This window comes from Narcine bancroftii, chromosome 14 (assembly GCF_036971445.1).
Source record: "Narcine bancroftii isolate sNarBan1 chromosome 14, sNarBan1.hap1, whole genome shotgun sequence".
Lineage (NCBI taxonomy): Eukaryota > Metazoa > Chordata > Chondrichthyes > Torpediniformes > Narcinidae > Narcine > Narcine bancroftii.
The window spans coordinates 63,202,580-63,214,612 of record NC_091482.1 but is presented as its reverse complement, the minus strand read 5'-3'; positions in this window follow the sequence as shown (position 1 = coordinate 63,214,612).

Below are 12,033 nucleotides of genomic sequence, written 5' to 3'. Positions count from 1 at the left end.
TGATTATACCTTAATGAAGGGCTCAAGCCAGAAAAGTTGGTTATATATCTTTATCCTTGCTCCATAAAGAACGTTGTGGGACCTGCTGAGTTTCTCCGGCACTGTGTTTCTATTACAATCACAGCGATTGCAGATTTTCGTGTTTCATTCAACTTCAACCACCCTTCTCCAGCAGACTCTCTGGGTGAAGAAGGTTCCCCTCTTATCCCCTCTGAATCACTTTACCTTAGCCAAATTGACTTGTGTATTGTCACGTGTACCAACATACAATGAAATATCTCCAGGCAAATCAACCCGTACTTAAGTGCACCAGGGAGCGCAATAAGTGGGCATAGGTTTCAGATGAGAGTATGTGTTGCAGAGAATAAAACTCAGTTAAGACAGTGCAAGGGCAGCAACGCTTTGCAAATGACAGGTCCATTCTGAGGGGTGAGACAAGTGGGTATGTGACATTGAGGTATTATAGTGCACCAGTGAGAGCTCACTTGCAGTATTGTGAGCAGTTTTAAGCTTCTCATTTAAGAAAGGATGCGCTGATGTTTGAGAGGAGGTTCACAAGGATGATTCCATGAATGAAAGGCCTTCCTATGAGAAGCATTTGGCTGCTCAGTCTATATTCGCTGGAATTTAGGAGAATGAGTGGGGGGGGGGTGGATTTCATTGAAACTTTTCATTTGTTGAAAGGCGTGGACAGAGTAAATGTAGAAAGGTTGTTCCTCATGGTGGGAGAGTCAAGGACTTGAGGGCACAACTTCAGGATTGAAGGACATTGGCTGAGAAAAGAAATGTGGAGGCGAATCTGTGGAGACCATCATTGGGTATATTTAAAGCAGAAATTAATGGGTTCCTGGTTAGCCAGGACATCAAAGGTTATGGGGAGAAGGCTGGGCAGTGGGGCTGAGTGGGGAAAATGGAGTGAATGGCGCGGCAAACTTGATGAGCTGTATAGCAAATATTTGCTCCTATGTCTTATGGAAGTAACTGCCCTTGAACCTGGCAGAGCGTGTCTTCAAACCCATGTAGCTTCTGCCTAAAGTGGGGGGGGGGAAGAAAAGAGAATGACTGGGGGTGGGATGGGTCTTTTGGATTACTGGCTGCTTTCCCAAGGCAGCAGGAAATGAAGAGAGTATCCCCATGTCCTCTAGTTTTATCTATCTCTGCTATGTGGAAATGTTTCCTGCAGTCTATCATTATCTAGGCTCATAATCTTTATCTGGGCTGTGAAAAACGTTGAGTCACTACTGCCTTCTGGTGTCGATCTGATGCAAACTTCATCCTTACTGTCCAGACTATTGGTGGTGAGATGTTCTGAGCAACTCCATTTTACCCTCTAAAACACAGAAGTCCTGGAGAGCCTCCACGTCTCAGGAGTAAAGACACATAACCACATTTCGGGCCAGAGCCCCTCATCAAGGTATGAGGAAAGAGCAGGAAGGTGCCTGCATAAAATGGTGGTGGAGGGAACATAGGGAAGAGCACAGGCCCACAGACAAGGGGTGGGAGGGCAGAAGAGAAAAAAAAAGCTGAGAAGTAATGGGGGAAGGGGATAGCTCTCTGAATGGAGAGTGAAGGGGATTGGGAGCTGAAGGAGACAGGCAGAGGGATGGAGAAAGGAGAATGAGTCAGGAAACTGGAGATGTCTATGTTAATGTCATCTGGTTGGAGAGTGCCCAGACGGAATATTTGGTGCTGTTCCCTCCCGACTCTGATGTACAGCTGGGGAACATGGATTAAAGGAGATATCCCACAAATACACGCCCCTTTTACATCACAACTTCCAGTGCTGCCTATGTTTCACAACCAGGAGCAGGCTTGGAGTATCCTCAATAAAGAGCAAGTCCCACCCGTGTGCTCATTTTAAACACCTGGGGCATGAAACCTGCCCAGGTGTAATTGGCATTGAAAGAACCAAAGACTTGTTGATCCAAACCAAGGCTTTTATTAACTAAAAGACTGGAGCATATCACAAGTAGGTCGACCAGTTCAGAATGACCTGGTCTGGCTAGGAGCAATCCTTTAAGACCTGCCAGTAGGCGTGGCTACACTCTCAGCCAATCACAGTCATCCTACACTACCATCTGTACATATACACATTTGTGATAGAATCTGTACTATTACACCAGGTATCAAGTCACATGATTTCAGGTGAGAGGAAGATGGCCAATTGGAAGGTCGTGTTGGCTGTGGGAGGATTTGGGCATGAGGGAAGTGACCTTTGACCTATTTCCTGTCCGACCAGTGAGAAGGCCCCCCTATGTAGCACCATCTCTGCCACTTTCTCCAGAAGGAGAGTCCCTCTCTGAGTCCTCGAGTGTTCATTGGATTCGCCTCCTGGCCTGCCGCAGCCTCTGCAGCCGCCCAGAGTCCTGTCCAAACCATCAGTAACCCAAGCTCCAGATCCGAACCTCCGACATGACCAGGAAACCTTCAGTGCCTGCGGCATCCTCTCGTGTCCCAGTTCCAATACCTGGTGCCCTTTCAGTCAGTCTCCAGGCAGCCTCCAGTGGTCCGCACCTGGTGTGAACCACCTGGCCCCAGTCGCCAGCGGCCCTCAGCCTACGTGGGTTCCTGGGCTCGAGTTGCCAATAGACCACCGCCTGTGTGTTTCGTCAAATCGCAGACCCCCCCCCCCACCAATCGGTCTGCCGACAGGGCCACCATCCCATGGGTTATCTCCTCTTAAACAGGAGGTGTTCTCCCTGCGCCAGTCCTCTACTTCCATGGAATCTACAACCCCTCGTGGTTGTTGCTGATCAGAGGCGCTGCCATCTTGGATGCAGACCCCACGGTTGCAGTGTTTTTAAATAAAAACCACTGTCAGCCCCATTTAAAGCTTGTACGGAATTGACGGCAGTTGAACTGGGCGGATGGAGTGCGGCGTCTCCGCTCTCCACTGGTCCACACAAATGGCAGTGCTGCCGTCACAGCAGTGCTGCCATCTTGAGAATGTGGATGGGCAAGAGGGCCCACCTGTGCGTAAAAGGGTGAAGGACCTGTGTCTGTGCCCTATCCTGCAAAGGTCCCCAAGGCAAGACCAAATCCACTTCCCTTTGAAGGGTTTTGGCCTGAAATGTTGACCATTCATTGCCTTCCAAGGATGTTGCCTGACCTGCTGAGTTCCTTCAGCACTTTGCTCCATTTTTCCAGCACCTGCAACCTCTCCTGTTTACCTCCTTTTGAAAGTTGCTGTTGGATCTGCTTCCATCCTTCCTGCAGGCAGTGTCTCGCCACCACAACACTCATCATGTGAAAACTCTTCTCCTCTGCTTAGTTTTTGATAATTACTTTGAATCCTTGAGGGTTCGCAGCACTGCTCAGAGCTGACCATTGACCTCCCTCCTGAATCACTCTGGGGAGCTTGTTTCCACTACGCTGTGCAGAAATCATCTGCAAGCTTTTTTTAAAAAAACACGGCCGCAGCGTTCTGGGAAATAATTCCTAAATTCCCGTAAAGCAATGGGTGTAGAAAGATCGGAACGCAAATGAGTGACTCATTCCCATTCCGAAACTTTATCTGCGGCACACCTGGACGTTATTGCAGTCTGAACTGCAGGTGGTCCACAACAGTGGTCCAATGAATACGACATTACGGGTGACGTCGACCCATGTTCATCCTACGTAAGTACCGTACATAGGGTACTTAGTCTAAACACGTGGCGGTATGCATACACAGGTCATTCTGTGTGAACAGCCACCCCAGAAGGTAAATGTGAAAAATGATGACAGACAAATAGCGCTATTTATATGTAAAAAACATAGATGTTGTTGCTCCAGTAGCTGTGGTTAGTAGTTCTTGCACACGGTGCGTAATCTCTGCAGTCACAGCACAAACATAGGGAGGGTGGGGAGGAGGGATAACTAACTGTTAATTAGGCTTCTGAAAGGCAAGCACTGCAACATAACAGAGCTGTACAGGTATTACATCACGATCCACTAGCACCAGCTGCTAAGAGGACTAGAAGGACCCGTAATTAACTGGAAACGTGTTTGAAAGTGGAAGGGTAATTAACATGCAGATTTCCACTTACCCAAAACAGGTGGGAATGTTTCTGGTTCGTGAAGTGGACGGACAGCAAAGTGAGAAAGTAGCGTAACGCGGTGGAAAAGCGAAGGTAGAAAGGGCAAGGAAACTTCCCAAGGAAGCTCAAAACGGTGGAGTTGTGGACAGTGTGGAGGGCTGTCAAAGAACGCATGACGTGGGCCAGTTATCAATGTGGGCAGAGAAATGGCAGATGGAGTTTAAATTTAAATATAGGCATAGAGCACGGTAACAGGCCTTTATGGTCCACGAGCCCATGCTGCCCAATTACACCCAATTGACCTACAACCCTCGGTACGTTTTGAAGGGTAGGAGGAAACCAAACAGCTGGAGGAAACCCACACAGACATGGGGAGAAGGTACAAACTTCTTACAGACAGTGTGGGATTTAAACCCTGTTCTGGATTCCTGGCGCTGTGACAGCATCGAGCTAACTGCTACGTAACACGGTTGAGTGGGGTGTTAATCCAGACAAATGTGGGGTGTTGCCCTTCAGGAGGTAAAAAGTATTGGAAAGTACACAGTAAATGGCAGGGCTGAAAAGAGCACTGATGGCGGGGTGCAAACCTGTAGTTCCCTGAAAGTGGTAATGTGCATAGATGGGGTGGTAAAAAAGGTGGACAGCAGATTGCCTACATCGGTCAGAAAACTAGATGTCATGTTACAGCTGTTTAAATGACTATCGACCAATGGCTCTCCTATCCAAAGAGATTAAGTGTTTTGAAAGGCTGGTACTAAAGAATATCAGCTCCTGTCTGAGTGGTGACATGATTCTGTTCCAATTTGCCAACAGATCTACGGCCGATACTATCTCACTGGCTCTACACCTGGACAACATCAGCATCACGAAGAAAGCACATCAGCACCTCTACTTCCTCACAAGTTTGCAGACGTTTGATATGACATGGAAACCCTGGCAAATTTCTACAGATGTGTGGTGGAAAGTGTGCTGACCAGCTGCATCAGTCTGGTATGAGGACACCAATACCCCTGAGTGTAAAGCCCTGCAAAAGGCAATGGACACAGCCCAGGACATCACAGGCAAAACTCTCCCCACCATCGAGAACATCTGCAGGGAACACTGCTGTTGGAGAGCAGCAGCAATCATCAAGGATCCACACCACCCAGCACACACACTGTTCTCACTGTTGCCATTGGGAAAGAGGTATTGGATCAGGTTCAAGAACAGCTGCTCTGGCTCCACCATCAGACTCAACAACAAACTCAGTCAGGGACTCATTTAAGGTCTCTTACTTTTACACTTTATTGATTTTTTTTCTCTCTGTGTTGCAGTCAGTTTGTTTACTTGTTTACAAGTGTACCTATCTTATTGAGTACAGTTTTATGCACGAAGACAAAGTACTAAGTCTGCCTCGCCCTCAGGAAAAAAGAATCTCAGGGTTGTATGTGATGTCAAGTATGTACTCTGACAAGAAATCTAAACTTTGAATTTTGTAACACATTGATTCGTGTTGTGTGCAGTTATGGTCGGCCCATTTCAGGCTTTGGAGAGGGTGCAGAAGGGGTTCATCAGGACGTTGTGATAAACATCATGCCTTTGAACCTCCCAAGCTTTCTGTGCTGCTCTCATTTGAACCTTTGGATTCAGCCAGAAGTTTAATCACCTGCAGATTTCAGATTTATTGTCAGATACATACATGACATCACTTATAACCATGAAATTCTTTTTCCTGCGGGCCAGGCAGAATTACAATTTAATGGCAGTACAAAAAAAATGTGCTCAATTTACACCTGTAAACAAATAAAAGAGAGAAAGAAAATCTATAAAGTGCACAAGTAAGACCCCTTAAATGAGCCCCTGATTGAGTGAGTTTGTTGTGGAGGAGTCTGATGGTGGAGAGCGAGCAGCTGTCCCTGAACCTGGTGGTGCGAGTCTTGTGGTGCCTACACCTCTCTCCTGATGGCAGCAGCGAGAACTGAGTGTATGCTGGGTGGTGAGGGTCTTTGATGATTGATGCTGCCCTTCCTGTAGATGTTCTCAATGGTGGAGAAGGTTTTGGTTGTGATGTCCTGGGCTGCGTCCACCACCTTTTACAGAGATTTATCCTCAGGGGTATTGATGTCCCCATACCAGACCAACACCATAGTTTCAGCTGCCTCAGCCCTGGAGCTGGAATTAATTCCTTAAACCCTGCAATCTTCGATTCGCCTTTAAAGTGCTCCTTAAAACCTACCTCATTAACGGAGTTCTGTTCACCTGCTGGGATTCCTATCCATGTGCCAGATTTGTTGTTCTCATTCTAAAGTGTTTTAAGATGTTTTGCGCTGTTAAAATTGCCCATTTAAATGCCAATTGCTGTTTTGTGAAAACACCTCGACATTGTGCCTTCTTGGCAGCTCCAGGTTAATTCTGACCCAGTGACAAAACTCTGAGGTGTCCAGAGATAGAATTCTCAACCCCACTAGAGCAATGGGAAATTTCACCTCAAGGTACAGGTATACCCTGCTTTACAAAGGTGGAGTGTTCCTGAGAAACCGCTCGTAAACCAAAAATTCGTAAAATGAAGACTTCTTGACTACTATTGGAGGCAATTTTTGAAAATGTGAAAACTCATTATTATCTCATTATAATTTCTTCGTAAATGTGAATTTTTGTAAAGCGACTATTTGTAAAGTGGGGCTTACCTGTATTACATTTTATAAAAACACATACATCTAAAAATAACTAGTCCCAGTAATTGTAACCAGGAAGCTACTGGAGTCATTGGTGTCACCAATATCCTTCGGGGAATTAAACATGTCAACACTGCCCATATGTTCAAGGTTCATTTTATTGTCACATAATAATACATTAAAAATGTAATGTACACGATATGTTTCAAATTTTGTCCGCCGTAAGGCAAAGAGTTGCCATGAGCATTGCCCAGCGCCCCTAACAACAGGAGAAAGAGAAGTAAAAGGGAGTCCCTTCAGGGACAGTGAGTGTCTGTAGTGCTCCTGCAACCTCTGCAGCTGCTTAGACTCCTGTTCAATCTGCAACCCGAGCGCCCGATCTAAATGTCCGACATGATCAGGGAGCCTTTGGCGTCCGAAGCCCTTTGGGAGCCCTTCTTGCCCTCGGCACCCACCTTCAGAACCATCAAAGTGATGGGCGCCAATGTTCAGGCACAATTTGGGATGAACAGTAAGTGCTGGCTCTCTCAGACATGGTCACATCCTTTGAACAAGTTAAACAATGTCCAACCTGGGGTCATTAATGACTCTGAAAGGCAGGTGAAATCCATTTCCAAGTCCTTTCTGGTGGTAGTAGTCACTGGATCGAAGGGTGACTTGGTTCATTGTTCCAGAGTTTAGATATGCCATACTCCCGCAAAGCCCACCTCACTGACAAAAGACAAAGGAGGAAAAACCCAACACCCAACCCCAACCAACCAATTTTCCCTTGCAACCGCTGCAACCGTGTCTGCCTGTCCCGCATCAGACTTGTCAGCCACAAAGGAGCCTGCAGCTGACGTGGACATTACCCCTCCATAAATCTTCGTCCGCGAAGCCAAGCCAAAGAGAGAAGACTCTATGTCCCTGAGTCATGCTCCCCAACAAGGTACATTCACCTGGCTTGAGAGATAAAGTACCATTTCTTGGCAGCCCTGAGTGGGAAAATGGTCAATGACCCCCTGAATTTATGCTCCTCAACCACACTGACTCCCCCAGGTCTCTGAGTTCATACTATGATTCCTTTCATGTAATATTACATGAATATGCTGTCCATATATTAATGTGAAAGTACACAGAGAGTCACCATTAGTATTGTTCCCTTCAGAGTCACTGAGTGTTCGTGGATTCACCTCCAATACTCTTGCAGCCTCTGCAGGTGCACAGGCTCCTGTTCGATTCATCGGCAGCCCAAGCTCCCGATCCAAACTTCCACCTCCAGCCTCTGAGCCCCTAAGCTAGCCCGTTGCTGTGGTCCCCTTCAGCATAGGTTCATCTCCTCTGCTTCTCCTTCTCAATGGTGGTGTGGGGGTGTTCTCTCCTTTTCTGGTGCCTTGCCCCGGTCCACTGATCCCCAGAGCCTACACCCTTGTGGCCACTACTGAGCACAGGCCCCTCCCATCTTGGGCACAGACCCCCCACAGTTGCAGCATTTTACTTACCAAGACGATTGGCTCCTTTAACAGGCCATTTAAAGCCTGTACGGAGCCACCAGCATTAGGACCGGGCGGTTAAACCCTTCGGACCATTGATTCTCTGCTGGGATAACCAGCGGTGTTGACTATCTTCAATCAGTGCATGTGGTGGAGATCATATGGGCTCATCGCAAGCAAATTGTAGAACTAGCAACTTCAACGACATCTGAAAAGCCTCAATTTAGAGAGTGGGGGAACCTCAAATCTAAGCAGGGAACTTTGTATGACAATACAGGGAATGGAGAAAGTTACATATAAATGATCTGCATTGATTCTGCATCAGTTCACAAACTGTGATGCAGGCAGGAGGGTTAAGTGAGTGAAGTTCCCTGATCATGAAATTAAAAACTGGAGGTGCTAAAATCTGAAATGCAAACAGGAAATGTTAGGAACACTCAGGAGCTCAGCCAGCATCTGTGGACAAAGAATCAGTTTGCCTTTCAGAGCCATTCTGACAAAAGGCCCCAAAGCTGAATTGTTAATTGTTTCCCCTCTCCACAGATGCTGCCTGACCTGCTCAGTACTTCCAGTATTTTCTGCTTTTATTCTGAATTACCCAATTGTCTTTTTCTCTCACACCATAAGGCGACACTAATGGCAGGTTTTGTCCCCAGGCAGAAGGTAATTTTATGTAATATTACATATTCTGTACTCTCTTCTTTCTTCTTTGGCTTGGCTTTGCAGACGAAGATTTATGGAGGGGTAATGTCCACGTCAGCTGCAGGCTCGTTTGTGGCTGACAAGTCCAATGCGGGACAGGCAGGCACGGTTGCAAGGGAAAATTGGTGGGTTGGGGTTGGGTGTTGGGTTTTTCCTCCTTTGTCTTTTGTCAGTGAGGTGGGCTCTGCGGTCTTCTTCAAAGGAGGTTGCTGCCCACCGAACTGTGAGGCGGTGATATCAGCCCACTGGCGGTGGTCAATGTGGCAGGCACCAAGAGATTTCTAAGGCAGTCCTTGTACCTCTTCTTTGGTGCACCTCTGTCTTGGTGGCCAGTGGAGAGCTCACCATATAACACGATCTTGGGAAGGCGATGGTCCTCCATTCTGGAGACGTGACCTACCCAGCGCAGTTTGATCTTCAGCAGCGTGGATTCGATGCTGTCGGCCTCTGTCACACTCCTGTTCAGCTCCGAATCATGGGTCCTTTACCGGCCTCACCTACGGCTCCTAGAACACTTCCACCAGCATTGTCTCCGCTCCATCCTCAACATTCATTGGAGCGACTTCATTCTGTACTATTGCATGACAATAAAGGCCATTCAGCTCATCCTGTTCAATGAACAACTATTCAATAATTAGGTTGTGCATTTCCTGAGGTTCAATCTGTATCCTGTTGGTCAACAGCTGATGCAAGTACTTCTTAAATGTGATGAAAGATTCTGCTTCCTCAGACAATAATTTCCAGACTCCCAGTAGGCACTTTTAGGTGGCCAAAATCCCCGATGTAAAGATGCATGTTATGCCCATATACGGCTGTCAGGAGGCCACTTGAAAGTGCAGGAGGTGCATGCAAGGCGAACTTTGTAACCCTCCTCCGGGAGGGATAATCGCCAGAGCACTGAGGTCCTCCCCGCCCCGGCACATGAATGCAGCTGCCTGAAAACGACTGCTAAGGGGATGACAGTCAACTGGCGAGCACCTGACAGCCCCCCTCCCAGCTGCTTCTGCCCCCACCCCCGGCGTGGGACGTCAGGACAGGAGCAGCAGGCGTGGGCTGTCAGCATGGGGATGTCCCACATGGGATGTCCCCACACTGATCCCGCTACACCACTCTTTCCCTACAGTCCAATATCAGTCCCCAGTGTGGGCGGGACATCCCCACACTGACAGCCCGTGCCGGCCGCCCCACAGTGTGGGGACTGATATCGGACTGTTGGGAAAGAGCAAGGCAGGAGGATCAGTGTGGGGACGACGCGCATGGGAGGTCCCCGCGCTGACAGCCAGCCATCCTAAACCTGACAACCCAAAGGGACAGAAGCCAGAGTGCGCTCAGAGGCACATCCGGTACAGCTATCCCTTCAGGTGGCCAGCACTGCTCTTTCAGCGCTACCACCTGAATGGCAATTCAAAGGGCCACTTCCGCTTCTGCAGGCGCATTCCTGGTGTAGAATGCACCTGAAGAAGCCCTAGTGATGGCTCAGAATAATTTTCTCACCCCTCTAATTAAACCAATATCCTTCCCCGGCCTAGTTAGTGTTATCAGAACTAAGAGAAATAGGTCCCTCCAATTCATCCAGTCCATCCCGTAAATCTGCCTGCTTTGTTCCAAATAAATAACATCAATAGAGTTGGTCTCCTTTTGATGAATGTTCTGCAGCCCTGGAAGCATCTCAGGAGACCACTAGCAGGACTGTGAGGTCCGAGCATGGAAACTACAGGAGAAAGCACAAGTTGGGTTGATGAGATGTTGGGAAACACATGAACTGGCCCATGAGCCTGTGCCGCCCAAATGTCATCAATTAACGTTCTAACCCCGAACGTCTTCAGAATGTGCGAGGAATCTGGAGGAAACCCATGTGGAGGAAACCCATGTGGAGAACGTACGAACAGCACCAGATTCGAACCTGGGTTACTGCCACTGTAATAACGCTGTCCTAACCACCATGTTAACCATGGTGTAGGGAGGTTCAAGAGCCTGATAACTGATGAGGGAAAAAAAAATACTGGTCTTGAGGTGAGGTTTCTTGACTGAATGTTTCCTACCTCTTCTCTCTTTCACACTTTCTGAGGCAGGGGTTCATTGACCTCCTTGATTATCTTCCAGGCAATTGGGAAAGTGGGGACTCTCACACCTCATTTAGCCCGAACATTTGGAAGCGTAATACAGGAAACACACACATAATATTTGGGTGGCATAGCGGTTAGCACAACACTGTTACAGCGCCAGCCTTTGGGACAGGATTTCGAATCCTGCACTGTCAGTAAGGAGTTTGTCTGCATGGGTTTCCTCTGGGGGCTCCTGTTTCCTCCCACCATTTGAAATGTACCTGGGAGTAAGTTAATTGGGTGTAATTGACCAATATCGATCTTGTGGGCTGAAATGGCCTGTTACCATGCTGCATGTCTAAAATATAGTATATATATATATATATTAAGGATCCTACAAAGAACAACATGTCAATGACCCATTAATCAGGTTTTAGCAGAGTTGTTCCAGAATAAGTGGCAATGGGTGAATTTGGGAGATGTGTCAGGTACAGGGCTCAGTAATTGTATTTATCTAGATGCTGTCAGGAAATAATCACAAATTTCTAGAAAAAAAGCAAAGCTTGATTCAGGCACCCGAATATTTTCCACTTGCCTGGAAGTGTCTGCTCGAACCAAAGTCCCTTGGGTGGAATTCTATGCAGCAAACCTCCATGCCAGCTCATGCCTCTCAGAAGTAATAAAGAATATCACAGGCATCTAATTGGATGTCACTTGGTGGATTTGTACAGAAGGCTCCGATTTAATTATAATTTAAAGATACAGCATGGTTACAGGCCCTTCCGGCCCATGATCCTGTGCCACCCAAATACCCCAATAATCCAACATCCCCGGTACATTTTGGAGGGTGGGACAGCGTCAGATTCGAACCCAGGTTGATGGTGCTGTTACAGTGTTGCGCTAACCACTACCCTAACCATGTTCTTTGGAGGCAGGCATTGAAAGCTATCAAGGCTTTGTACGCCTGCTCACACAGAATGACTCAAGAGCTTCCTATTGCTGTTTCCCTAGCTACAGCACTGCCTGCCCCTGACCCCCTCCAGCCTCCCGATAGTAGCCAATCAAAAGTAGTGCCTTCACCTCTCCAGGCTCAATATTTTATTAACTTCTGCAGCTAATCTGGAGATGAGTCCAGATGTTT